General features: G+C 42.4%; 1 protein-coding gene across 2 annotated transcripts in view; it reads left to right on the top strand.

Annotated features, from left to right (window-relative positions):
- Positions 1-1,701: 1,701 nt before the first annotated feature.
- Ctnna1 (catenin alpha 1) overlaps positions 1,702-27,512 on the top strand; it is a 125,962-nt gene continuing 100,151 nt past the window's right edge. The window contains exon 1 of one of the 2 annotated variants that reach the window (XM_075968974.1): positions 1,702-1,844. The gene's annotated coding sequence lies outside the window, so the exon portion shown is untranslated. Of the gene's footprint in view, positions 1,845-19,096; positions 19,233-27,512 lie in introns of those variants that run through there. The other variant, XM_075968973.1, reaches the window with a different exon arrangement.

Here is a 27,512-nt window from a genome sequence, read left to right as displayed (position 1 = left end):
CCACCACCACCCGGCTGACACGGCAGTTCTTAAAGCTTCCTGAATTCAAGATCCCTTCATGCTATTTTTCTTCTTCTTTATTTATTTACTTATTTGACTTAATCTAATTATTTTTATGTGTGGTATTTCTTATTTGCAAGTTTTTTTTTAAACTTTATTTTTTTAGACAGGCTCATCTCACTGTGTAGCTCTGACTGACCTGGAAGTCATTATGTAGACCAGATTGGCCTTGATTGAACTCACGGAAACCAGTCTGCCTCTGTCTCCAGAACACTGCGATTAAAAGCATGGGTAATGGGAGTCTTAGTTAGGGTTTCTATTGCTGTGAACAGACACCATGACCACAGCCACCCTTTTTTTCCTCAAGACAGGGTTTCTCTGTGTAGCCCTGGCTGTCCTGGAACTCACTCTGTAGGCGAGGCTGGTATCAAACTCACAGGGATCCACCTGCCTCTGCCTCCTGAGTGCTGGAATTAATGCCTGCCAGTGGAAACTCTTACTAAAGAACACATTTAATGAAGGTCTACTTATAGTTTCAGAGGTTCAGTCCTTTATTGTCATGGTGGGCAGCATGGCAGCACACAGAGAGACACAGTGCTGGAGAAGGAGCTGAGAGTTCTACATCTTGATCCACAGGAAAAAGGAAGGAGTCTGTGTCCACACCGGGGGCAGCTTGAGCATAGGAGACTTCAAAGCCCACCCCCACAGTGACACATTCCCTCCAACGAGATGGCAAAGCACACCTCCCAATAGGGCCACTCCATTTGGGGGCCACTTTCTTTCAAATCCCAAAGCTAGAAACAGAATAGAATATAGTTGGAGAATGGTCTTTTTGTAGTTTGTAGTGCTGAGGATTGAACCCAGGGCATAGTAGGCAAGCACTCTATCACTGAGACCTGTCCAATCCACCTTTCATTCTCTTTCTTTCTGTCTCTCTTTTTTGAGACAGGGTTTCTCTGGAGCTTTGGAGCCTGTCCGGGAACTCACTCTGTAGACCACCTCGAACTCACCACCGCCCGTCGATTGTCCTGATTTCTACCCAAGCACGGAGCATGTGCAGCCCCTTTGCTCAAATATTTAAAAAAAAAAAAAAGAAAGAAAGAAAGAAAAAAAGAAAAGTTTTAGGCCATTCTTACCGATACAGCCAGTTCAAGATCACCTTGACCTAGGTGAGATCCTACCTCAAAAATAAAATAACCAAAACAAAACCCATAAAAACAGGTTCTGAGGTCGGATTCCCGTTCCACTGTGCCCGGAGCGGTGGACCATTTACTTGGAGTTGTTTCTCCTAGGTTGCCCCCTTTTCTGGGCGCCTTGGACTAGGGGACAGGAGGCCAGTCGCCTCAGGAGCGAGCCAGCCGGACCCCGCGTCACCACGCAGGGCCCTGGGAGCCGGACGGGGCGGGGCCTTCCGGGGCCGCGCCCCGAGACTCACCTGAGCTGGGAGCCGTGACTCACCTGCCCTCCGCCCGCCTTCCCCGGCCGCGGGCTGTTCCCTGAGTCGCCGCCCCTCCTTCCCGTCGGGGGTCCGGCTCTACTGTCCCGAGGCCATACGAGAAGGCCTTCTGGGGGTCCCGGCCTGGAGTCGCCGGGCTACCATCATTCCCCCCCACTCCCCGGAAAGCGCCGGGCCGGGACGAGCGGCGTGGAGGCCGCGGGAGGCGCCGGGAAGAGCGCGCGGAGGGAGGTGCCGGGAAGGGCAGGCGGGCGCGGCGCGGGGCGGGCCAGGGGCGGGGGCGCAGGGCGGCCCATTTCCTCCTGGGAGCCGGACGGGCGGGAGACAAAGCGGCGGCCGTCGGCTTGGCGCCTCAGGAGTCGTCCCGCGCTCGCCTCGCTCGCCGCAGGTAACTCTTCGTACCTTCCCTCGGGGCGCGCGCGGGGCCCCTACTGGGCCGAGGGTCTCCTCAGGCCGGGGGTCCCGGGTGACGGTGCCCGCTCTGGGCGGCCGCCGCCCTGGGGAGCGTCGGGCCGGGCCGGCTTCCCGGAGCAGCCTGGGCCTGGGCGGGCGGAGCCCGACGCTCGGGAAGCGGAGCGAGCGGCGCGGCTCTTCCTCGGGAAACTTTTCTCCTTCGAGTTTCTCAACTTTGTTCCCTGAGCAGGGCGCGCGCTCGCTCGCGGGGCCGGCGTCGCGCCTTGGGCCGCCTCCCCCACTGAGAGGCGACGGTGGCGTGGCCCCGGCGGTCCGGCGGTGGGGTGTTTTAGGGACGCGATTCCCCGGAATTTTGCCGGCCGCTCCCCTCCCCCCTCCGGGGCCGGAGGTCGGGGGAAGCTGGCGTTCCAGCCCGACCCACGGAGTGTGGGAGTCCCCGCTTCCTGTTCTCCTGCGCTCTTGTCCTCTAAGGTGCGCCACACCCGTGTAGACCTGTGGCTGGGAGTTTGTTAATCTGGACTTTAAGATCACTCAGCCGCCCTCGCTGCCTAACTGGACTGACTTTCCTCTTAGTTTTCAGGGGTGGCGTTAGGGTCTTGTTGCTGACTTTTTGTTACCGAGACCGGGTCTTGCTGAGTAGCCCAGGCTGGCCTGGAATGCTCGGGCATCCTGCCTTAGCTTCCCGAGGGCGGGCATTGCAGGCCTGCGATGTCAGTGCCCCGCCTTTCACTTGTAAAGGAACTTGTGCGTAGAACTTGGGAGAAAAAAATGTTGACTGGCTGCATCCATATCCTTGGATTGCAAGCAGTGGTCATTCTCAGTAATTCAGCGGTTGGCCCAAACCGACGGTTGATAGTCTTTATGTTTTTCGTCTTCATAACATTTTTTATGTGTTTTGTATAGAATTCACAATAATTTATGATGTAAACTTATGCTCATATCACTGTATTGTATCTTTCCAATAGGCGTTCTTGAAAAGGAGATTGTGTGGTTAGCACTGATTTTTAAAGTGGATGTTACTTTAAGAAACGGAATTTATTTTGGTTTACGAAAGGATTGAGTGGGGAAATCATTCGTACCTCTGCTCAACTGTTTCTATGTCCTGGCTCACTAAGTTAGAAAGTAGTTTTTAAAAATCTTCTTTTCTTTGAGGACCGAAAGCTTCTCTAGTGTCGTATCCTTTTTTCCCCCAGACTGGATTTCGCTATAAAGCCCAACCTAGCTTAAGCTTCTTGAGTGTTGGGATTCAGACAGGTGCCATACATGACACCTGTTTGGGACAAATTGTTTATAATGCAAACAACAGAAGCTTGTGGAAGCTTGGGTGGGGGTGTTAGTACGTTTATGAGGAAAAGTCTGGGAGTTCTGGAAGGTGCTGGCTTTTGAACTGAAGTCATGTGACAGGAAAGGAGAGAAGCATAAAAGGGCATATAAGTATTGGGGAATCGTTTTTTTCCCCTCTTTACTTTGATCCTCTCCCTTTCCTGAGTACATTGGTTTTCATCACCACTTAGTTATGTGGTACCACCCCCATTCCCCTCAGAAAATTTTATATATTGATCAGAGATGAGGGTTGTCTTTTCCCCAGTTGGGAATCACTACCTTGTGCCCCCCTCCCTTGTGGGGTTGGGGAAACAAACCTAGATACTGCACGCTAGTCAGATGATCTACCATTGAGCTGCATACCCCTACCTCCGCTATCAACCTTAGCCGCTAATATCCAGCTCCTTATTTTGAGCGTAGATGTCTCTTCCTGAGCCACATGGGTCTACTTGTATATTCCACGGCTTCTCAAATTAACCATATATGAAGTGAGACTTAATTCAGTGATGGAGGTCTAACCCAGATGTGGAGAGCCAGAGTAACTGGTACAAATGGTCTTGAATTTTTTTTAAGGAAGTCAGATTAGTGACAGCACGGAGTCCTGCTTGTTGAAGGTGACGATGTAAGTGTAGTGGCCAAAACCTAGAAAGGAATAAAGGAATAGGGTCCTTAACAGGTATAAATGGCCTGACCATTGGCACAGTGCTGGGAAGCCTAGAGGTTTAGAGGCATCTTTGTATTGAGTATTGAAGTAGGGAGGTCTCGTGTAAGGTCGTCAGGGAAGGCAAAGGCCAGGTTACACATGGCTGTGTTTAGATTTTATTCTAAAGCTGTAAGAAGCCATTGTAGGGCCTTTCATGACCTGAGCAACTTTTTATTTCTTGTTGGTGCTTAGAGAAAATTTGAATTTGCGTGTGTCTAAAAGCAGGGAGTTGAGTGAGGAAGGTCATGTGAGTAAAGGAGATCAGGGTGAATGGAGCTGTGTTTTGGAAAGGATCCAAATAAAGATTGGTTTGGAGGTGGAGTCCAGGCATCTTGGTAAAATTGTTTTTTAAGTACTGAAATCTTGGTCATGTTCAAGGTCTAGCATTTCATTTCTAGTAGCAAACTTTGTGCTGTGTTTTCTTAGTAACTTTGGTTTGTTTAGTACCTTGTTGATGTCCCTGTTTGCTATCTCTGTTTTCAAGTGAGCCTTGTAAACCTCTTTGGGGCATGGCTCATACCCTAACCTTTGGTTTGGTACCTGGCTAAGAAGGCAAATTAGATGCTGTATTGAATGAAGAAGGAAAAGATCTTTCTGGCATATACTTATTTATGGTGGTAAATGACAACAGGTGAGGGAGCTCATTACAGTCAAATTGTTGTTTTTGGCAACTTGAACTTTGTTCAGCTTTTTTTTCCTACCCAAATCTCATGAGTGACAGAACCCTCTCTACAGTGCTTCGTTTACCTGCCTTCTCTTCCCATTCTTTGCTTCCACTCCAGTTTTAGACTGTTTCTGACTGGAAGACCCCTCAGTAGTATCTGAGTAAGCTGTTTAGTTGCTTGTCATTTGTTTTATTTAGCAAAGGCTCTTGATTGAATTTAATGATTCTCCTGCCTCATTTTCTCGAATGCTGGGATTACAAGTGTGCACTACCATACTCGACTTTGCCTTCCTTTTATTCCCCCTGTGGTTTTCTTTTGGAACCATGTTGCTTTTCTTGTTTGTCCCGTCTCCCCCCCCCCCCCCAGGGTTTCTCTGTGGCTTTGGAGCCTGTCCTGGAACTAGCTCTTGTAGACCAGACTGGCCTCGAACTCACAGAGAGATCTGCCTGCCTCTGCCTCCCGAGTGCTGGGATTAAAGGCGCGCGCCACCATCGCCTGGCCCATGTTGCTTTTCTTAACCACCTGTTTTTTGCTTTTTTTTTTTAACTCCCTGGATTTTTCTCTTGGTGCTCAGTGCTTTCTTTGGTCTCTTGTACTAAATATTTTCTTCTTTTTTCCCCCCTTCCTTTTTATTTAGTTTTTCAAGACAGGGTTCCTCTGTATAACAGTCCTAGCTGTCCTGGAACTAGCTAGCTCCTATAGACCAGACTGGCCTCGAACTTAAAGAGATCTGCCTGTCTCTGTCTCCTGAGTTCTGGGATTAAAGGTGTGCACCACTACTACCCAGCTGGTAAACATTTTCTGTGGATGATTTCCTCCAATCTGTCACTTCTTGGAAGTGGGGGAAGAGGGTCTAGGTTTTATCTTATTTTTTTGAGAGGGTCTCTCTATGTAGTTCTGTCTGTCTTGAGACTCTAAGTAGACCAGGCTGGCCTCAAACACACAGAGACCCACCTGCTTATGCCTCCTAGTGCCAGCACCAGAGGTGTGCACCACCACTCCTGGCTTAAGGCTTAATCTTTAATAGTAAACCTTTTGAAATCGAAGTACCATTAGAGAAAAATGTTCAAATCGTAATTGTCATTGTTCATGAATTTATACAAACTGAACACCACGTACATTCACTAAGGAGCAACAAACTGTTAGCATCCCAGGAATTCCCACTAGTAGTTGACTTTATTTGCCCTTCTGCTTCTTTGTTTGTTTTGAAACCAGGTCATACTGTGCTGCTAAGAGTGATTGAGCTCTTTTTTTTTTTTTAAAAATTTTTCAAGACAGGGTTTCTCTGTAGCTTTGGAGCCTGTCCTGGAAACTATCTCTTGTAGACCAGGCTGGCCTCGAACTCAAAGAGATCCACCTGCCTCTGCCTCTGTCTCTTGAATGCTGGAATTAAAGGTGTGTGCCATCACTGCCAGGCTGTGACTGAGCTCTTAAAGTTCCTAAAATAAAAAGCCATTTAAAAAAGTACACACATTTTAATGGTGCGGTGGCACACACCTTTAATCCTAGCACTTGGGAGGCAGAGGCAGGTGGATATCTGAGTTTGAGGCCAGCCTAGTCTACGGAGTGAGTTCCAAGATAGCCAGGGCTACACAGAGAAACCCCAGCTCCCCCTCAGTAAAGAAAAGCACATTTTATTATGTTGTGTTTGTGTGCACAAGTGTGGTCAGAGGACAGCCTGGAGAAGTTGATTCTTTTCTTCCATTATGTGGGTCCCAGTGATCCAGCTGAGGTTGTTTGCCTTGGTGGCAGGGCCTTGACCTGCTGAGCCATCCTGGCAGTCCACAGTTTGCACCTTACTTTTGAAACGTAATGCTATGTGATTGTACTGGTTAGTCTCATGGTGGGATTCAAGATCTTCTAAATTCTAGCATTTTACTTAAAATGTAGACCAATTTCTTTTCATTAATCTTTTTTTTTTTTTCAGGATGGAGGCTGATGTAGTTAGTGGCTCATACTGCATAGGCAGCAGAATTGAATTCAAAGACAGCCTGATGTACATAGGGAGTTCCGGGCCTGTTAAGGGTATACAGTGAGATTGTGTCTCAGAACAAATATTTTAATTAAATTTACGAATTCACACATGTATACACACACACACACACACACACACACACACATACACATACACACAGAGAGAGAGAGAGAGAGAGAGAGAGAGAGAGAGAGAGAGAGGTTTTTGTGAATTGGTTCTTTCCTTCTACCAGGTGGCTCCTGGGGAATCTAACTCAGGTTGTTTGTCTTGTTAGTAAGTGGAGTAACTGCTTTTACCCAATGAACCCTTTTGGTAGCCTTTAATTTTTTTTTTTGAGACAGTCTCATGTAGCCCAGAATGTTTTCACCTTGTTATGTACCTGCGGATGACCTTGAGCTTCTGAAACTCTGGTCTCCACAACCTGAGTGCTGGGATTACAGGATCCATCACCAGATTTATGTGGTATTGGGGGTCAGACCCAGGGCCTCTTGCATGCTAGACAGTCACCTACTACCAGATTGATTTTTTTCTGTGGTGAATTGTTCCCTGTCCTTTGTATTTTACCCTGGGTCTTTCGCAGTATTGTTGAAATACTTTATAATAAATGCTTCTATACCCCCTCCAAAAGCTGAATAACACCGCCCCCACTCTTGGAGAAAGAATCCAAAAATCCTAAAATTTGTACTGATAAATGATAGTGTATTAGCCTATCCTTTGTTTACTTTAGAATTTTTATTATTTATTTATCTATCTTTATTTTTGGTGTTTTGAAGCAGTGTTTCTTTATGTTACAGTCCTGACTGTCCTGGAACTCACTTTGTAGATCAGGCTGGCCTCGAACTCACTGAGATCCTCTTGCCTCTGCTTTCCAAGTGCTGGGATTAAAGGTGTGTGCCACAAACTCCTGTCTACTTCAGAATTTTTATTTTATATGTATGTGTGTGCACCTGACCGTATATCTGTGTATCATATGTATGCAGGGTCCGTAGACAGGTCAGAACAGGTGTTTGATCTTCCGGAATGAGAGTTATACAGTTGTGAGAACCACCATATGGGTGCAGGGAACCGCTTTTGTTTTTTGTAGTAAGATGTGTACAACAAAATTCACCATTTAAACAATTGTGTGTGTGTGCTCATTGACTTTAAGTAATTGCATGTTATTATGCAGTCTTTTGTCTCTAGAACTATTTTCATCTGTCCAAAGTGAATTTTGTACTCTGTAGCTTTTCATTCACCTCCCTCTCGGCCTTGGGCCTTGGTAGCTAGCTACCTGCTCTGTCTGTCTGTCTGTCTGTCTGTCTGTCTGTCTGCCTGCCTGCCTGCCTGCCTGCCTGCCTCTCTGTCTGTCTGTCTGTCTGTCTGTCTGTCTGTCTGTCTGTCTGTCTATCTATCGCAGTTAGCCATTCTTTGAATTTGATTTTTTTTTTTTTTGGGTGGACCTTCTCTTTTCCTCGTTTTCTTTCTTTCAGTTAAGTTTTAAAATTGTATGTTTTGCTGCATGGACGTCTGTGCCCCATGTATGTCCATGGGACCAGAAGAGGGTGTTGGATTTCTGTTGGAGAACAAAGGTCCTTTTGCTCACAGATAAGCACCAGGGAAACCAGGAATGTTAAACAGTAAGGGTTGTCTTTTAAAAGGAAAAAGATATTTTCAGCCTGGAATGCTGGGAATGCTGGCTACTATCTTAGGAGATCCTTGTGTTATCTGTATGGCCAGGGCCTCCCCCAAGCACCCGCAACCTGAACTAGAGATACTTAATAGTCTAGGTGACTTTTGTGTTACCAATATGACCAGAGGCACCCCTAAATTCCCACAACCAGGATTGGAACCTCTGTGTTGTCCGTATGACCATGACCACACAAGACCCTCCTCTATCTCCTTAGGATAACACGTTAGCCCATTTTGAACCCATCTTAATGGAAGAAGTGACAAGTACTTTAAGAGTTTTGATGTAATTATGCCTCCTTGTGCACAAAGGATTGTGTTGCACCAAGAAACTTTTATTCCAGATTGTACTGTACTTAAATATGCCTACAATAAACACCTGGTGTTAGACTCTAGAAGTTTGAACCAACCAGCTATTGAATTGTGTTGAACCGGATTTCCTCCTCATCTTTTTTCTTCTTTTAATTTATTCTTATGTGCAATGGTGTTTTGCCTGCATGCATGTCTATGTGAGGGTGTCAGATCTTGGAGTTACAGACAGTTGTGAGCTGCCATGTGGGTGCTGGGGATTGAACTCAGGACCTCTGGAAGAGCAGTCAGTGCTCTTAACTGCTGAGCCATCTCTCCAGCCCACCTGGATTTCCTTCCATGTGGATTGTTAGTTTGTTGGCTCTGGGGTCGCAGAAAACCCTAGAGATTGCCTGGAACTGGCAGAGTTAAAGATCTCTGTGAGCTACCATGTAGATGTGGGGAACTGGACACCTTCCAGGCCAGAGCAGCACCACTGATCAAATCCCTAGCCTGGACTTTAAAATGAAGTTTTTTTTTTTTTTTTTGGAGCCTGTCCTGGAACTAGCTCTTGTAGCCCAGGCTGGTCTCGAATTCACAGAGATCCACCTGCCTCTGCCTCCCGAGTGCTAGGATTAAAGGCGTGCGCCACCACCGCCCGGCTAAAATGAAGCTTTTTTTTGATGATATGCTTGAACATGTAGTTTTTATATATTCTTTTGTTGCTGTTGTTTGTTTTTTGAGACAGGGTCTCTGTATTTCTGGCTATCCTGGAATGCCTTCTGTAGATCAGGCTGGTGCTCACTATCAGGTATCTACCTGCTTATACCTCCTCAGTGCTAAAGAATATATATATTGTGCAGGTTAATCCCTTATCGGCAAAGTGATTTATAAATACTCTCTGGTTGTCCTTTTACTTTCTGTTGATTGTGCTTCTTTGTTACAAAGTTTATAATTTTGATGATGTATGAAGTGTGTTTTTGTTTCCTTTACTTTTGATGTCATATCTAAGAAATCATGAAATCCAAAGACTGTTTCCTTGGAGGTTTTCTTTCCACCCCTCTCAGCTAAATGGTGAGGGAAGAAATTATGTTATTCTAGCCACTTTACCTCTACTCAGTGAGCCCTGAAGTTTAAAAATGTAATTGCCATTCCTGTCCTTTTATTTTGAGACTGTTTCTCTAACTCAGGCTGGCCTCAAACTCAATAACTATTCTACTGCCTCAGTTTCCCAAGTGCTTACATAAGCATGAACCCACCATACCTGGTTGAATAATAGAGTTTTTGTTTTGTTTTGTTTTTATCTTTTGATTTTTCGAGACAGGGTTTCTCTGTGTAACAGTTCTAGTTGTCCTGGAACTGGCTTTTGTAGACCAGGCTGGCCCCAGACTCACAGAGATCTGCCTGCCTCTGCCTCTGCCTCTTAAGTGCTGGGATTAAAGGTGTTTGCCACCAGTGCCCAGTGAATAATATAATTTTTAAAATTTATTTTATTTGGACTGGAGAAATAGATGACTCAGAGGTTAAGAGCACTTCCAGAGGTCCTGAGTTCAATTTCCAGCAACCACATGGTGGCTCACAACCATCTGTAATGAGATCTGGTGCCCTCTTCTGGCCTGCAAGTATACATGCAAGCGGAACACTGTATATGTAATAAATAAATTTAAAAAATTATTTTACTCGTGTGTATGTGTGTGAGTGTATGCACATTTATGTGTGTGTGTAGGTGCTCACAGAGGGTGTCTAATGCCTTGGAGCTGGAGTTACCAGGTATTTGTGAATTGCCCAATGTGGGTGCTGGGATCTGAATTCTGGTCCTCAATGATTGAGTAGCAAGCACTCTTAACTACTGAGCTGTTTTTTGCAGCCCATTAGTTTATAGTTCTTATAAGGGTAAACTAAACAATGGAGTTAGGATTTAGTGATGAGGTATTTCTTTTTGCTAATTTGTCATCGATTATATATCTGTACCTGATGAGTTATGATAGCATGCTCTTTGGAGTTCTTAATCTTATGAGACTTGGCCTTACAGTGAACTTTATCATCTGTCTAACGAGTAAGATGATTTATACAGGGTGTTTATTTTAACTTCTAATGTGATAAAAATGCTAATATAAGCCGGGCGGTGGTGGTGCACGCCTTTAATCCCAGCACTCGGGGCAGAGGCAGGTGGATCTCTGTGAGTTCGAGACCAGCCTGGTCTACAAGAGCTAGTTCCAGGACAGGCTCCAAAACCATAGAGAAACCCTGTCTCGAAAAACCAAAAAAAAAAAAAAAATGCTAATATAGTCTTTCCGTTATGAAGTGCTGGACAAGCTGTATTTTTATCTATATTAAGTGGCTTTTCTTAGGGGTGAATCAGTTGTTGGGCTTTTTTTTTGTTTGTTTGTTTGTTTTTTGAGAAAGGGTTTCTCTGTAGCTTTGGAGCCTGTCCTGGAACTAGCTCTTGTAGACCAGGCTGACCTCGAACTCAAAGAGATCCACCTGCCTCTGCCCCCTGAGTGCTGGGATTAAAGGCCACCACTGCCCCCGACTGTGAATCAAATTTATCATTTAAATAATTACCGTGCTGCTAACTTGCTTTTATTAAGATAATGATAGTAAAAATCGCTTAGCGGCTGTGCTAGATGGTAAAGTCCTTCAAGTCAGTGTGTTATTTTCATCTTTCTGCTTCCTGTGTACCAGACTTGTTTCTTTGTACGCAGTAGGTACTATTCACTAAATGCTAGGTTACTGGCCCAGGAGACAAAGGGTTGCTTTTCTTTTAAATAAAGATGCACCCTCTCCTTTTGAAGACAAGTCTCACTGTGCAGTTCAGGCTGGCCTTGAACTCATGATCCTCCTATCTCAACCTTCTCAGTGAATATTAGAGTGCTAGCGATTATAGTCATTGTTACCATGCTCTCAATCCCACCAACTGGGGACTAACATATTCAGTCCATTTGTAAAAGTAACACTGAGGATCAAGAAGCACCATGATAACATTCTGATCTTAAATGGTTGCTTTTACATATTAAAACCCCATCTCCCAGAAGAGAATAAAGAGAAAAATTAAGTGGGAGGGGAGAAAGGTTCATTACATTTGGGGAGGAATTATACTTAGCTGGAGAACTAGCATTAGCGGAAGTGTAGTAGTGGATGCCCTTCTGTTTCTCTGTCTCCCTGATTAGAAAGAAGCAGTAATTAGCAACAAGAATGCAGTTCCCAGTTTCTGGAGGGCAAGGACCCTTATTTGTCCACCTGGCAAGCTGTTCCTGTAACATGTGCTGGACTAGGGAGATAGAGAGTTGCTGCTAAGCGAAGCAAGTTGAATTTATCCAATTTGCATATGGTCCAAGCCTTTACCTGGAAGTTTCAGGACTTTTTCTTCCTCTCTGAGACAGGGTTTGTCTGTGTACGCCTGACTATTCTGAACTCAGTCTACCTGCCCTGCCTCCTGAGTGTCAGGATTCAGGGAATGTGGGACCACATCTGGCTCTAGGATTTTTATTTACTTAATTAGTTTTTTTTTTTTTGAGTTTTCGAGACAGGGTTTTTCAGTAGCTATGGAGCCAGTCCTAAAACTTGCTCTGCAGACCAGACCGCCTTGAATTCACAGAGATCTGCTTGCTTCCTGAGTGCTGGGATTAAAGGCATGAGTGGTGCTGTACCACCACCACCCAGCTGACTCTAGGACTTTTAATACTAACGCATTAGAAAGTAGTTAAACTAGATAGATTTCTACCAGTATAGTTATCCAGGTGGTAGGATTATTGGTATTTCCTGGGATGCTGTCTTCCTAACACTTCCTCCAGAATTCCCTGTTAGGGTCGAGTATTATATTGTGTGTGTACCACATTGTGTGTGTGTGTAGTATGTATGCATGTATATGTGTAGAAGTGCATGTGTGTGTGTGTAGTATGTATGCATGTATGATATGTGTAGAAGTGCAGGTGTGTGTATGTGTAGTATGTATGCATGTATGATATGTGTAGAAGTGCAGGTGTGTGTGTAGTATGTATACATGTATGATATGTGTAGAAGTGCAGGTGTGTGTGTAGTATGTATGCATGTATGATATGTGTAGAAGTGCAGGTGTGTGTGTGTGTAGTATGTATGCATGTATGATATGTGTAGAAGTGCAGGTGTGTGTATGTGTAGTATGTATGCATGTATGATATGTGTAGAAGTGCAGGTGTGTGTGTAGTATGTATACATGTATGATATGTGTAGAAGTGCAGGTGTGTGTGTAGTATGTATGCATGTATGATATGTGTAGAAGTGCAGGTGTGTGTGTGTGTAGTATGTATGCATGTATGATATGTGTAGAAGTGCAGGTGTGTGTGTAGTATGTATACATGTATGATATGTGTAGAAGTGCAGGTGTGTGTGTAGTATGTATGCATGTATGATATGTGTAGAAGTGCAGGTGTGTGTGTGTGTAGTATGTATGCATGTATGATATGTGTAGAAGTGCAGGTGTGTGTATGTGTGTATTGGCCAGAGGACAGCTTTTGGGAGTTGTTTCTTGTTTTACACCCTTGTTTTGAGGGAGGTGCTCTCTTTTTAAAAATTTAAAACAATTAAAATATTTTTTGGCGTATGTGCATGGATACATGCATACCATGAGTGTGGAGGTCAGAGGACAAATTATGGGGATCTATTTTATCTCTACAGAGTGTGGGTTCTGAGAATTAAACTCAGAAACCAGGCTTTGTGGCAGTTGGCTTTACCCAGTTAACCATTTAGCTGGCCCTCTCCTGTTGTTTTTGCTGTTGTGCTTAATACTCTAGGGTAGCTGTCCTGGAGCTGTGGGTCTGTGATTCCACTTCCATCAGTCTATAGGACTGCTGATGTTACAGATACACCTCACCAGTTCAACTTGGAATAATTTTCTTTTTTTACTTCCCTCCCTCCCTCCCTCCCTCCCTCCCTCTTTCTTTCTTTTAATTTAGCAGTCTGAAAGTTGTATATGAGATGCCTCTACTGCATCTTCTCAGCCGTTTCTTCCTTGTGTGCAGTTGCCCTTCTCTTTTCCTACTGTCGAGACTTGATTTTCCTTTCTAGGATCTTTTTGCGGTCTTTGTCCAGCGTTCGCCTGGTGATAACCACCGTGCTGTGGTAGATGCCCACAGGGACTGTTGTGCTATTAGCCTTTTCTCTCTGCACTCGTTCAGTATAGATGACATATTTCTTCCTGTACACTTGTACCACTTTGCCAATCTGCTGGTCTTGGTAGTGTCCTGGGACAACCTGAACTTCATCATCCTTTCGAATGGGTGCAGATTGAACATTGTACTTCTGTCTCAGCTCTTTAGAAAGAACGGTGGTGGTGCTGCCTTTAATCCCAGCACTCGGGAGGCAGAGGCAGGCGGATCTCTGTGAGTTCGAGACCAGCCTGGTCTGTAGAGTGAGTTCCAGGACAGCCAGGGCAACACAGAGAAACCCTGTCTCAGAAAACCAAGGGAGGGGATGCCAGGGGGAGGCGGGAAGAAGAGTGGAATTGTGGCATTTACTATAACTTTTTTTTTGGGGATTAAAATTTATTTTTTCGTTTTACTTTATGTGTATGAATGTTTTGCCTGCATGTATGTATGTGTACCATGTGTTCCTGGTACCATCAGAGGACAGAAAAGAGGGAGTCGGATCCTCTGGGTTGGAGTTACAGATGGTTGTAAGTTGCCATGTGGTTGCTGGGAATTGAACCCAATCCTTCTGTAAGAGCAACAAGTACTCTAAACCACTGAGCCAAACAGCACCCCAATTTTAAAAAAAGACTGAAAATATGGTACAAATTATTTAATTTATTGTTAGTATTTTATAATGATTAATCCAGTTTAATCTTTTTATTTTTATTTTATGTGTATTGGTGTTCTACCTGCATGTATGTCTGTATGAGGGTGTCAGATCTTGAAGTTACAAACAATTGTGAACTACCATTTGTGGGTGCTGGGAATTGAGCCTGGATCCTCTGGAAGATCAGCTAGTGCTCTTAACGGCTGAGCCATCTCTCTAGCCCCCAATTTAATTTAATTTAATTTAATTAATTAATTTATTGATTGATTGATTTTCGAGACAGGGTTTCTCTAGCTTTTTTTGGTTCCTGTCTTGGAACTAGCTCTGTAGACCAGGCTGGCTTCGAACTCACAGAGATCCACCTGCCTCTGCCTCCTGAGTGCTGGGATTAAAGGCGTGCGCCACCACCGCCCGGCTCCCCAATTTAATTTTAGTGTTATAATTTATCTCATTTCTGAATTGCTAATTTAAAGGCTAATTCTTTTCTGGATTACCTAATTTTGATTTCCTTCTACTATACAAAGCTATGGGTTTTCCTTGTCATTTTCTGAGGTTCTGTTGTTAAATATTGACAAAATAAGTGGAATATCCAGTCATGAAAATGTTTTAATTGTTACCGTTTGTTATTAGTATTTGATATCAGAATTGAAGATTTGAGTTGGAAGCCTGAGACAGATTAGGTTATAGAGTCCTGCATTGGTTTATGAGCAAGACTAAGCTGCTGACTGTTCTTGAAGTTGGAAGTGCTGTCCTAACTCAGGAAACACATGCAGTATGGCCTATTTTTACAGACACGAAGGAAAGGAACCTTTGTGAATAGTGCATTTGCCTGTGCAGTTAGCTTCAATACACACTTTCTTTCCTAGTAAAGACACAGTGTTACCATTTACTCATACTATGTTAAATATTTCATTATATTATACATTTCATTATTAATCCGGGCCCTTAATCACAGTTTATAAAATAGGATAGAGTGAATAAGCCAGAGGCTGAAAAGCAGAGCCGGGAGGCAGTGTTTGTGGGATTTCTATTCCTGGGGATCTCTACCTTTATAAAGGTTTCCTATAATCATGTGTTCCCTTTTCTTAGCTTCATTGATCTGGGGGGTCATTTGGTTCTCAGAAAAGCTTTTTACTGGCTTTGAAGTGTATCTTTAAAAACCTGTCATTTTAGAGTCGTGGTCAAATGAAATGTGAGCTTGATCCCTTGGGAAGGGGCAAAATCCAAGGAAAAGGGAAGATGGTAACCTTGAAAAAATTTAAGCTTATTTTAGACTAGTGAGATAAAGCTGTTTTTCTCGGAAGTGTTACTAAGTGTAAGGAAGTGTTATTCTGGATGTCAGTAATATTGGGAGGGTTTCACTTACATACAGCACCTTCATCAAAAACCTGCCAATGAGCAAGATGCTAGAGAGATGTTATGTTTCCTAGCTAATGAGATTAGCTCTAATAAATATCAGTGATAGATAGAAGTTGCAATCTGTGTCTGTTTTTGCTAATCTTATTTCTCATTTCTTTTTGCATGTCAGTATCGCAAAATGAAAACTAAAATAGTTTTGAATCAATTCGGTTAAACATAGAAGATTGCAAGCATGTGTCCCTGCTCCTCTTTAGAGTGTTATTTTAGTTGAGTCAGAAAAGTGCTGGTGGGCCAGAGAGATGGCTTCTCTGGAATGTACCTGCCTCTAGGTAGGACACCCTAAATCCCAGAAACCACAGGGTGGAAGGGAGAGAACCAGAGTTGTTCTCTGACCTTCACTCCTCTGTATATAAATGTTAACTAGGATTCTCTTCAAAAATAACTTTTTTTTTGGTTTTTCGAGACAGGGTTTCTCTGTAGCTTTGGAGCCTGTCCTGGAACTAGCTCTTGTAGACCAGGCTGGCCTTGCAGTGCTGGGATTAAAGACATGCACAACCACCTCCAGGTTTCTTTTTAAAGTGATGGTTTGCTGATTGTGTTGACACACACCTGTAGTCCTCTTTTCACTTGGGTAGGAGACTGAGGCAGGGAGATTGCCTTTGTTTGAGGCCACAGCAGGGCTTAATGGCAAGATTTTGTCTTAACCGAGATCTATGTGTGTTCACAGTGGTTCTTTTTTTTTTTTTTTTTAAATAGTGCCTTGTGGCCACTTCTGTGGAATCTGGAGAAGTAGAGCTTCCTGTGAGGTAGAGAGTGGATGTAGCTGAGTCTTGAAAGAAGATGAGCAACTTTTTAGCTGAAAAAAATATGAAGTTCTCTTGGCAGAAGAAAAGTAAATGGAACGCTCTGGAGGCCCATGTTTTCATGGGGTGGAGACTGGGAAGGCCACCAGGCTTGTGCAGGTGAAGTTAGCTAAGTGAGGCTTTGTCTTTATCCTGTTTGTTCTTCTCAGAGAGTAGTGACCCAATGATAGTGATAACTAGAAGTGCTTGGAGAATAACTGGGGTGTAGATTCATCGGTAACAAACCTTCCACACACACTCTTTATATCAGTTCTGGGAAAGGAGCCCAGGGCTCAGCTAGTGCTAGGCAAGTGTGACACTCACTACTGGCTCACTCACATTCTCCAGATCAGAGATAAGACTTAGGGGCTAGAACCTTCAGAACAGTGTATATTGTATCAGTAGGAGGGTTATGCAGTCAGTGTTGACTAATGTAGGAATTAGGAGGGAGAAAGGGAAGGGAAAAGAACCTAGAGTCTCCTTGTAGGGCCTGGTTGGTGAGGTTTGGTCCACAGTGATGGGGAGGCCATAGGAGTTGGTAGGGGTAGGATTGTGAGGGAGGTGGTGCTGGTGACTGTGAAATTTGAAGAATTCAGCTCTGTAGTTAGGTGCTTGGAGAAATCCTGTAGACTTGTAGGAACATGACTTTAAGGACATTTTCTACTTTTACTTAATGGAAAAAACAGGATTTGTGTGTACTATATAGTTGGGCTCTGGAGTGTCCTTCAAAGGTCCAAGTGCGTGGGTGTGGTTGTACATGCCTTTAATCTCAGCACTCAGGAGGCAAAGAGTAAATAGATCTCTTGAGTGCTAGCTAGTTCAGCCAGGGCTACCCAGAGTAACCTGATAGAAGAAGGTTTAGAACAGTGATTCTCAACCTTCCTAATGCTGTGACCCTTTAATACAGTTCCTCATGTTGCGGTGACCCCAACCATAAAATTACTTCATCACCATTTCATGGCTGTAATTTTGTTACTATGTATATAAATTTGTTACTATGAATCACAATATAAATAGTTTTGTGGATAGAGGCTTGCAACCTACGGGTTAGGTCAAAAACCATTGCTTTAGGAGATAGGGCCCAGTGGGAAGTCTTTATATCACTGGAGGCATGCCTTCCAAGGAGTTTATAGGACACTGGGGCTCCCCCACCATTGACTGATGTGGGATGTTCTTCTGGCAAGTAGACTTTATTTCACCATGTTTTCCTTGATGTATTGCCATAGGCTCAAAGTTGTGGCACCAGCCAGTTATAGACTAAAGTAACTAAAACCATGAGCCAAAAATAATCTTTTAAAAGTTGATTATCTTATGTATTTGCTATAATCATAATAAGCTGACTCAATATAGATTTCCTTCTCCTTTGGAGAGGAATTGTTTTTAGCTTTTCTCAAAATAATTGTGAACACTGAGAATAGAATGGCTGTAGAATATTTTAAGTAAGGAGGGACAGAGTTCAAACCTGTAATGCCTTATAATTTCTTAGGTTTTGTTTTAGTGATGACTGCCACCACCCACTCTTTTTTCAGTTATGCTATGGTTGCTGGAAGGTGACCATGTTCTTCACAACCTGAGACAACCTCTTGCTTCTACAGTGTTGTCAGATAGGTCTTAATTGGGCCTCTTTGACAACTAGGGGCACCCTCCTTTATGCTTTTAGAGCTTTTTCTTTGCAGAGAGAACTATTAATGCTTTCTGTTATGTTGTAACCTGTAGCATTCCCTCCTCCTCTCTTTTTTTTTTTTTTTTTTTTTTGAAACAAAGGTGCTACAAGAAAGCCTAGAACTCTTGTAGATCAGGCTGGCCTCAAACTCAGAAATCCACCTGCCTGTCTGCCTCGTGAGTGGTCAGATTAAAAGCAGGTGCCACCATCCCTACTATTCCACAATGGCCTGCTCATCCACAATTTTTGAGAGGAAATTTTCAAACCTAACAGAGTAGAAGAAATTGTACAGATTAATGTATTAGTTACTTTGCTTATTGTTATGATAAAATACCTGAAAAACAGTGTAATGGAGGAGGGGCTTATTTTGGCTCACAGTTTGGGAGTAGCACCAGTAAAGTGCTTTCTGCCTCTATCTCCCAAATGCAGGGATTTTAGACTGGTGCTAGGTTCAGTTTGACAGGTTCTGGACCTCTATCTGTTGTTAGTAAGATAAAAAGGTCCTCTAAGGACCCTACCTGCTTGCATTATCATTCTGTTTTTCTTCTAGTGCTGATAGCTTCTTACTTGTTTATTACTTATGTTATCTCTGCAGTGTTTTTTTTTTTTTTGTTTTACTTTTATAGTGTAGATCTGTTCTCTTGCCTCAGCCTCTTGTGCTAGATTCCAGGTGAGAGCCACCTGGTTTAATTTAGCCATTTCCTTTGGTATCCTCAAGAAAGTTATGAAACGAAAGATGTGAGCGATTGGAGTGAGGTTTGTTTGTTTGTTTATTTATTTATTTTCCGGTTTTTCGAGACAGGGTTTCTCTGTGGTTTTGGAGCCTGTCCTGGAACTAGCTCTTGTAGACCAGGCTGGTCTCTCACAGAGATCCTTCTGCCTCTGCCTCCCAAGTGCTGGGATTAAAGGCCGCGCCACCACCGCCCGCCAGGTTTGTTTATTTATTTATTTATTTATTTTGGATACAGGGTTTCTCCCTGTAACAGCCCTGGACGTCCTGGAACTCACTCTCTGTGTAGATCAGGTTGGTCTCAAGCTCACAGAGATCTGCCTGCCTTCTACCTCCCAAATCCTGGGACTAAAGGCGTGTGCCACCATTGCCTGGTGAGTTATTTTTTATGACTATTTTTTTTTGAGGATTAAGCCAAGTATTTTTTTTATCACAATTTTGTATAAATTGAAAGTAGAGTGATATTTACTCTGTTATGAGTATCTGAGTATTTGATATTAAATATATGCTCTGGGTTGATCACATAATACATGATGAATGGCTCTTTCAATCCAGTTATTCTTTATAGCAGGTGGAGAATTTAATTTTTTTGACTTATTTCCTGTGTATAAGTGTTTTTCCTGTATGTATGTGTGTTCATCACCAGTATCCCTGGTGTCTGCAGATGTCAAAAGGCCTCAGATCCCCTGGAACTCCAGTTTCAAATGATTGTGAGCTACCACGTGAGTGCTGGGATCCAAATCCAGGTCCTCTGGAAGAACAGTCAGTGTAATGGTCTGTCCTATCCCTTTAAGAGACAAGCCATGCCCACTCCTCCCACCCCCTCCACCTAGGCAAGCTGATCTTCAACTTCCAACCTGTGTCCTTCCTTTCCACCTCTCTCCCAAAGAGGTAGTGGTTCTTCTCATCTCCCACCCATCATCCCCCATCCCCTCTCTCTCTGCCTCTCTCTCTTTCTCTCTCTGCTCTTCTCTCTTTTCCCTTTCCCCTCCATAACCCACTATCCACCATGACTGCTGCTCCTTGTGGGACTGGCTGCTCCCTCTCAGTCTCTCACCCGCCACACAGCTTCCTGCCTAGGACCCACTGGCCTTCATGGCCCCCAGGCCACTTGGGGCTGCCTTTGTGGCCCACCTGCTGCCCACTGCTGCCACTCAGTGTTTCTGCTGCTGTGCCCCTCGGAACAGCACCGTTTTATTTTTACCATTACAGTTAGTGCTCCAACTCCTGGGAAATTTGAAACAAAGTTTTATATCACTTTTGCTTATGTATATGTGAGGCTATGTGCTTGCATTAGTATTGCACAGAGGCCAGAAGAGGGTCAGAAGTAGGGCCCCTGGAACTAGAATTAAAGGTCATTGTGAACTGTGCAGCCTGGAAGTTGGGATCTGAACTCTTGATCCTCAAGAACAGTACACTCTTTCCAGCTATATGGGAAACTTTTTACTCTAGTTAGAAGCAACCAAGAAGATGATACTGAAATTGTAATAGGAATATTTGCTATAATTATGAGCAAATAATTTTCTTTTTGTTTATGGAGACTACCTCCATTTAAAACTTATATTTTCTTACTGTTCCCTTAATCAGAACTAGTTTATAGTATGAAAAAGAAAGGGTTTGGTGATTTAGTCAAATAAAATTTGTCAGAGTAAGTCAATTATAAGGATTACTTTTTTGGGGGGGCAGTTACAAAGAGATTTGGGAGCCGAGGTTCCTACTGCTGTGGTAAGTCTGCTTAATGCAGATACAACCTGGCATACCTATGGCTGTACAGAGTAATCCACAATTCTGGATCTCGAGCAGTGTGACAGTTAATGTTGCTTTGGGTACTTTTAATTTCTAAATCTCCTGATTTACATTTAAATGAACCATCCTAACATTTCATTAACATAACCTTGCTGTTTAAAAAATTGGCTATGAGTAGCATCCTAAGGATAGAAAAGCTTTGGAAGAGACACATTTTAGGAGTGATGTTTCCATTCTGTTGTAAATGAAATTGTAATGTCTTGTGAGAATGTATATAGCTCTTTCCACAAAGAGGCAGTTTGCCAACAGTCAGCTCCTCTGGGTTCTGATGGAACTGTGCTGTATTTCTTTTCTTGCTTTTTCTTTCATACAGGTTGCTAGACAAGCAATTGAATCTCTTTCTGAATTTGTAGCGATATTTTGCTTTATAGACAAGATTACTATTTTTAAAGTAATGAAGACCGAATAACTGCATTTTAACTTTTTATTTCATTCCACTAAGTATAATTCCTCCTAGAAAAAACTTAAGGTTGCTGTTTTTCATTAAGGCTGGCCAGCTCTAGCAGATTTTATAATAGATCTTGGAAAGGAGTACTCTCTAAGTTAATTGGAAAACTAGAAGCTGCCAAGAGCCTTAAAAGTTATTTGTTTAGCTATCCTAAAAAATACCGTTAATTGTAAATAACCAGGAGAATATGACTAAGATTAAGGCAGGAATTTTGTTCTTTGTAGGCTTGGGAATATTTTTAAATGGGTTGCATAAATTCAGTTCTTCTTACACTACTGTGCCCTTTAGAAAGTACTTTGCCAGTACATTGTGGAATATAAAAATGTTCAAGTATTGTTACCTTTAAACTTAAAACATGGAACACATTAAACTAGAGAAAATTAAGTTTAATAAAACAATTCAAAGGCTGTTGAGATAAGTCAGCAGTTCTTTTTTTTTTAACATTTATTTATTTATTATGTATACAATATTCTGTCTGTATGTCTGAAGGCCAGAAGAGGGCACCAGATCTCATTACAGATGGTTGTGAGCCACCATGTGGTTGCCGGGAATTGAACTCAGAACCTTGGGAAGAGCAGGCAATGCTCTTAACCACTGAGCCATCTCTCCAGCCCCCAAGTCAGCAGTTCTTAACCAGTGGGTCACAACCCCTTTGGGGGAGTCAGACAATCCTTTCACAGGGGTTGCAGCTCGGATATTTACATTACCATTACCATGGCAATAGCAAATTTGTAGTTATGAAGTAGCAACAAAAAACAATTTTATGATTTGGATCACCACAACATGAGGACCTGTATTAAAGGTTCACAGCATTAGGAAGGTTGACAACCACTGACATAAGTGAAAAGAACACTAGAAAGACCCTTTTGCTGCAGACACCATGTCCCTTGTCATAGTGGTGGGTGATGCTATCTATGTAGGCTGGTAGATGAGAAAAGGCATCAGTGGTCTTAATCAGGTGTAAGCCTCACCGACTTTACTAACATTCTGCCAAGAAAGATGTGACCACTTGTACAATAGCGGTGTGATGGTTATGAGTGTCACTAAGCACTTTTTGTTAGTTTCTGTGAGGCCCACCCCACAAGAGGAAACCCATGCACAGTACACTAAACTTGGTCAGAAATATGGGTTGGGAAGTCCTAGGTACTAGTGGGAGCTTGCTATAGTTTAGTTAAATTGATATAGTGTAAAAGGGGCTCAAGGGATGACTTAGTGATTAAGAATGCATACTACTCTTGCAGAGGACCCACCCTTGGTTCTCACACCCAAATCAGATAGTTCTTGCAGTACCAGCGGTAGGGTATCTAAAGCCTTTGGCTTCCAAGGGCACATGTACAGAAAGGGATTTGTAGGAAGCAGAGGGTTGACAGAGATAGGAAGGAAGAATAATTAGAATGTATTTTATACATGTATGAAATGTCAGAGAACAAATTTAATTAAAAAGAGACTTTAATTTTAGAGCTCAAAGGATGTAGAATATGGAATTCAACCTTAAGAATTATAAAAATTAAGTATTTTTGTTTATAGTTTTATGTGTATAAGTGTTTTGCTATATGTGCACCACATTCATGGAGTGCCTAGGGAAGTCAGAAAAGGACATCAGGTTGTTACAAGTAGTTGTGAACAAGAGTACTCCTAACTGCGCAGCTACCTCTCCAACTCTTAATTTTTTTATTACATTTATTTATTTATTTATTTATGTGTATTGTGTGTGTGTGTGTGTGGGGGGGCACCTGTGAAGGTTAGAGAATGCTAGAGTGTTGTTGGTTCTCTCTAACATGTGGGTTGTGAGGATGGAATGTATATGCTTCAGGCTTTGCAGGAATCTGACCGGCTCATCTATCTCACTGGCCGTCGGTTTTTGTTTTTCATTGTGTGTGTGTGTGTGTGTGTGTGTGTGTGTGTGTGTTTTGAGACAGGATTTCATAGTCCTGGCAAGCCTTGATTGATGACTTTTGCTTTGGCTTCCTAAATTCTGGGATTACAAGCATATACCATGTGGTCCACTCATTTTTTCTTTCAAGATTTACTTTTTAAGATTTATTTATGTGTATGTGTGTATATCTGTGTGAGTGAATGCTACATGTTTGTGGGTGTCTTCAGAGGACAGGAGATGATGTCTGATTCCTTGGAGCTGGAGTTAAAAGTGATTAAGAGCTGCCTGAGGTGGGTATTGGGAACTGTACTCGGGTCCTCCAAGAGCAGGTGCTCCAAACTGCTGAGCGATCTTTATCATCCTCTTTTCTTCTTGTAGATGAGAAAGTTGAAGTTCCAGAGAGAAGAAATGACTTTCCCAAAGTCAGAAAATAAGTTAGTGGAAAAGCTAGTGCCAGAAGCTGGTGTTCTTCTGGATATTGTTCTTCGTAAATTTTAAGATCTATAATTTTGTTTGGGCCTTTTTCAATACTGGGCTGTCAAAGTCCTAACTTGGTTCTGAAGTTTAAGTTAATATTGCTTGATGTCACTTTTGTCAGGTGTGTGTGTGTGTATGTATGTATGTATATACATTTATTTTTTGTGTATTTGTGTGGATGTATGCGCCATGGTATACATGTGGAAGTCAGAGAACACAGCTTTGAAGGACCAGGTAGCTTTTTCCTTTTTACTGTTAGGACCTGAGGGTTGAACTCTGGCTGTCAGACTTGGTGTCAGCCTTTATTTGCTGATCCATTTAGCTGGCTGCTTGGCAGGGTTTTTGATTAAAGATGTTGCTTGCATAAGATAAAGAAAATAGGCCATGAATTTGAAAGAGAGAAATGGGGGCGGGTAGAGGTGTGGTTTGGGGAGTAATACATAGGATAGTTTGGAGGGGATAGCAGGTATTTCCTTGGACTGCTAGCTCCCAAATAATGATACGGAGACTATTAATTATGAAAGCTTGGCCTTGGCTAAGGGTTGTTCCCAACTAGCTCTTAAAACTTAAATTAACCAGTGTATATTAATCTACATTCTGCCATGTGACTTGTTATCTCTGCTCAGTACTGTGCATCCCACTTCATCTGAGTCTGGCTGGTGAATCCCATCTGTCTTCTCCCCAGAGTTGCTATCTCCATCTGGAAGTCCCACCTAGTCTGTGATAATTGCATGGAGTCAATCAGTTGGGCATATCTTTTTGAGTTGGCCTTTTTTTTGTAGGTCTGTTCTGCCCATCCTCCACTTGGGGAGGCCAGGTGTCATTTTCATTCATTGTGTTTATAGTTCACCTTTGTGTTGTGTTTTTGAAAGTAGCAGAGCCTTAACTTTCTCAGTGGAGCTCACTCTTATCTTAACACATGGGAAGCCTTGGGGCTCTGAAGCAGGAAAACAATTCAGAAGATTTTTTTTGTTTGTTTGTTTGTTGTTTTTAGACTGCTCAAGTTAGACGCTGTCAACTCAGTATTTAGGATGTCCTTGTGATCATCCTCCTGCCTCAACCAAGTGTTCATATTACAGGCATAGACCACCATTTCTACCTTGTTAAAACAGTTTAATTTGGGGGCTGGAGCACTTGCTGCTCTTCTGAGGATTGGGTTTCTGGTACCTATATGGCAGCTTATCCAGTTCCAGGCTGTCCAATGCTCTCTTCTGACTTCATGGGCACTCTGCATGTATGAGATATGCATACATGCATAAAGGCAAAATAAAACATAAAAAAAATCTTAAATTAATTTTAGCGTAGGTGTGTTGGTACACACCTTTAATCTCAGCACTTCAAAGGCAGAGGTAGGTTGATCTCGGTGAGTTCCAGGCCAGCCACGGCTACATAGTGAGGCCCTGTCTCAAGTAACATAAAGCCTTAAACCCTGTAACTTTTTTTTTTAATTGGCTTCCCAGTATCTGGAAAGCATTTTATTTCAGAAAAATTAGAAGCATTTCTTTGGGAAAGTGAATTGTCGTCAGTGGTAGAGTAACCGTCTCAACTGTGTCAGGCTCTGAGCTTAGTTCCAAGCACTACCACTCTCTCCCCAAAAAGTAAATTAAATTGTGTTGTGCTTGCGCAGTAACTGGGAGTTGCTCTAAATGCCCATTTAGAACTGGTTTTATTTAATCACAGGGTCTAGCCCTCTAATCCTGAAAGGTTGTCTTATTTGTACTGAAGCAGTCTCTTTGAAATGTTAGGAAACTGGGATTCACAGGGCAAATAATTTCTTCTGAAATGTCTTATCTGTGACATTTGATGACATTTACTTGAGCTGTTAGCAGTCTTTAACAACTTAGACCCTCCCAACTCTTAAGGCTTACTGACTAGTGGACAAATAACCTTTAAAGACCAAAGTGTATGTGTGTGTGTGTGTGTGTATATATATATATATATATATATATATATATATATATATATATATATATATATATATATATATATATATATAGGCTGGCCATAATGTAAGCATGGAGAAGAAATTCCTTGGAAACTGCATTTTGTGTTGTTAGATTAGGCAAGCCCACTTTTTTCATTCCCATTATGTGATTCAGCATTTTATTGATGCTTAGATAATTAAAGTGAAATGCTGAAACTTTGGAAATTTAACATTAATAATTACGCTTATTATAAAATCAGAATCCATTTGCAAATTGTATCTTTGGGTTTCTTGACCTTTTCCTAATTTTATGGAATATGCCTCATTATCAGTCTGATATTTACTTAATATTAGTTGAAGTTATGTTGTTTTGTGATAAAGTACTACAGAGGTCACAGGTGTCAGATCCAGTGGGGTTGGAGTTAGAGTTGTAAGCTGTCAGATGTGAGTGCTGGTGATTGAATTTGGTCCTCTGGTGCTGACTTCAAACTCACAGAGATCCACCTGCTTCTTCCTCCCAAATACTGGGATTATAGGCATGAACCACCACTAAAGCTAGTATGGTGATGCTATTCTGAGCCATCCGTATAACCCCAGAGTGATGTTTTATCTTTCCTAGTGTATCATGACAAGAGATACAAATTTTGATAATTTGGTTAAGTGTGTATGTTTCATGTTTATTTTTGGTAAGGTAAAGTTAATGCTTTCTTACTTTGTCATAAATAATCTGGATTTCTATGACACCATGTAGTTATTCAGTATTCCAGTTAGTATCCATCTAATTGGTTTAGGATTTATTTTTTTAATCTCAGCAGAGGCATAGCACCAGGTGAATCTCGTGAGTTTGGGGTCAGCCTGGTTTACATAGCAAGATCCAGGCCAGCCAGGGCTACATAATGTCTCAACCCTCTCTCATTAAAAAAAAAAAAATTTGTGTGTGTATGTCTGTCTGTGGTTTTGTGCAAGTGGGTGCAAACTGCCTGTGGAGGTCAGAGGCATTGGATTCCCCTGGACCTGGAGTTCTGGGCAGTTGTGAGCCACCTGAATTTGGGTCCTTACAGGAATAGAGCTGTCTCTTCAGCCAAATGCTTTAGTGTTCTTGATTCTTTCGTGAATCATCTATGCCTATGGGTGTTCCTAAATGTTCATTTCCCCTTTTCTTACCTTTTTAAAGTTTTTGTTATTTTGTGACAGGCTTTTATTCCTTAGCTTAGATTGATCTTTAATTTGTGATCTTTCTTCCTAAGCTTTCTGAGTGCTGGGTAAGTTATATGCTTGGCCTAAGTGGTGTTTTTATTTAAATACATTTTTTGTAGTCATTAGGTCTTTTGTTTGGAAGAATTTTCCTGTAATTCATATTAACAGCCTATATCATCTAGAGGATCACAATCTGTTTTATCTAATTAAATCTGTAGAAAAGCTTTGTGAAAAAGACACTGGTTGGTAGTTTTTTTTTGTACAAATGATACAAGTTTAAAGTAGTTAAGGTGACTAAGTGTGCTCTTGGATCTTGTTGTCCTCATTTATCATGTAAAGCATTTAATTTTGTTAATTGTGAAGATAACTTTTTTCCCTGAGTGACCGCATAGTTCCGTAATATTAGAAAATACATCTAGGGGCCTGGTAGTGGTAGTGCTTTAGATTGCCTGGAGCTGGAGTTACAGGTGGCTGTGAGCTGCCATATGGATTCTAGGAACCAAATCTGGGGCCTTTGGAAGGGCAGCCAGTGTTTTTTAACTATAAGCTGTGAACCATTTCATTAGTGGATTGAGATTTCCTCCTTCCCTTCCTCCTCCTTTTCTTTTGACAGGGTACTCACTATGTAGTTCTAGGGTACTCACTATAGATCAGGCTGGCCTTGGATTTACAGAAATCCGTCAGTCTGCTTCCTGAGTGGGGGAATTAAATGTGTGTGCTGCCACACCTGTCTGGATTGAGGTTCCTTAATGTATAGTGATTTTTTTTTTTGAGGCAGGGTTTCTCTGTGGCTTTGGAGCCTGTTGTGAACTAGTTCTTGTAGACCAGGCTGGCCTGAACTCACAGAGATCCTCCTGCCTCTGCCTCCTGAGTGCTGGAATTAAAGGTGTGTGCCACCACTGCCTGGCCTATGTATAGTGAATTTG

Source organism: Microtus pennsylvanicus, chromosome 4 (assembly GCF_037038515.1).
Source record: "Microtus pennsylvanicus isolate mMicPen1 chromosome 4, mMicPen1.hap1, whole genome shotgun sequence".
Classification (NCBI taxonomy): domain Eukaryota; kingdom Metazoa; phylum Chordata; class Mammalia; order Rodentia; family Cricetidae; genus Microtus; species Microtus pennsylvanicus.
The sequence above is the reverse complement of the archived record's forward strand: the minus strand, read 5'-3'. Positions and strand labels throughout refer to the sequence as shown.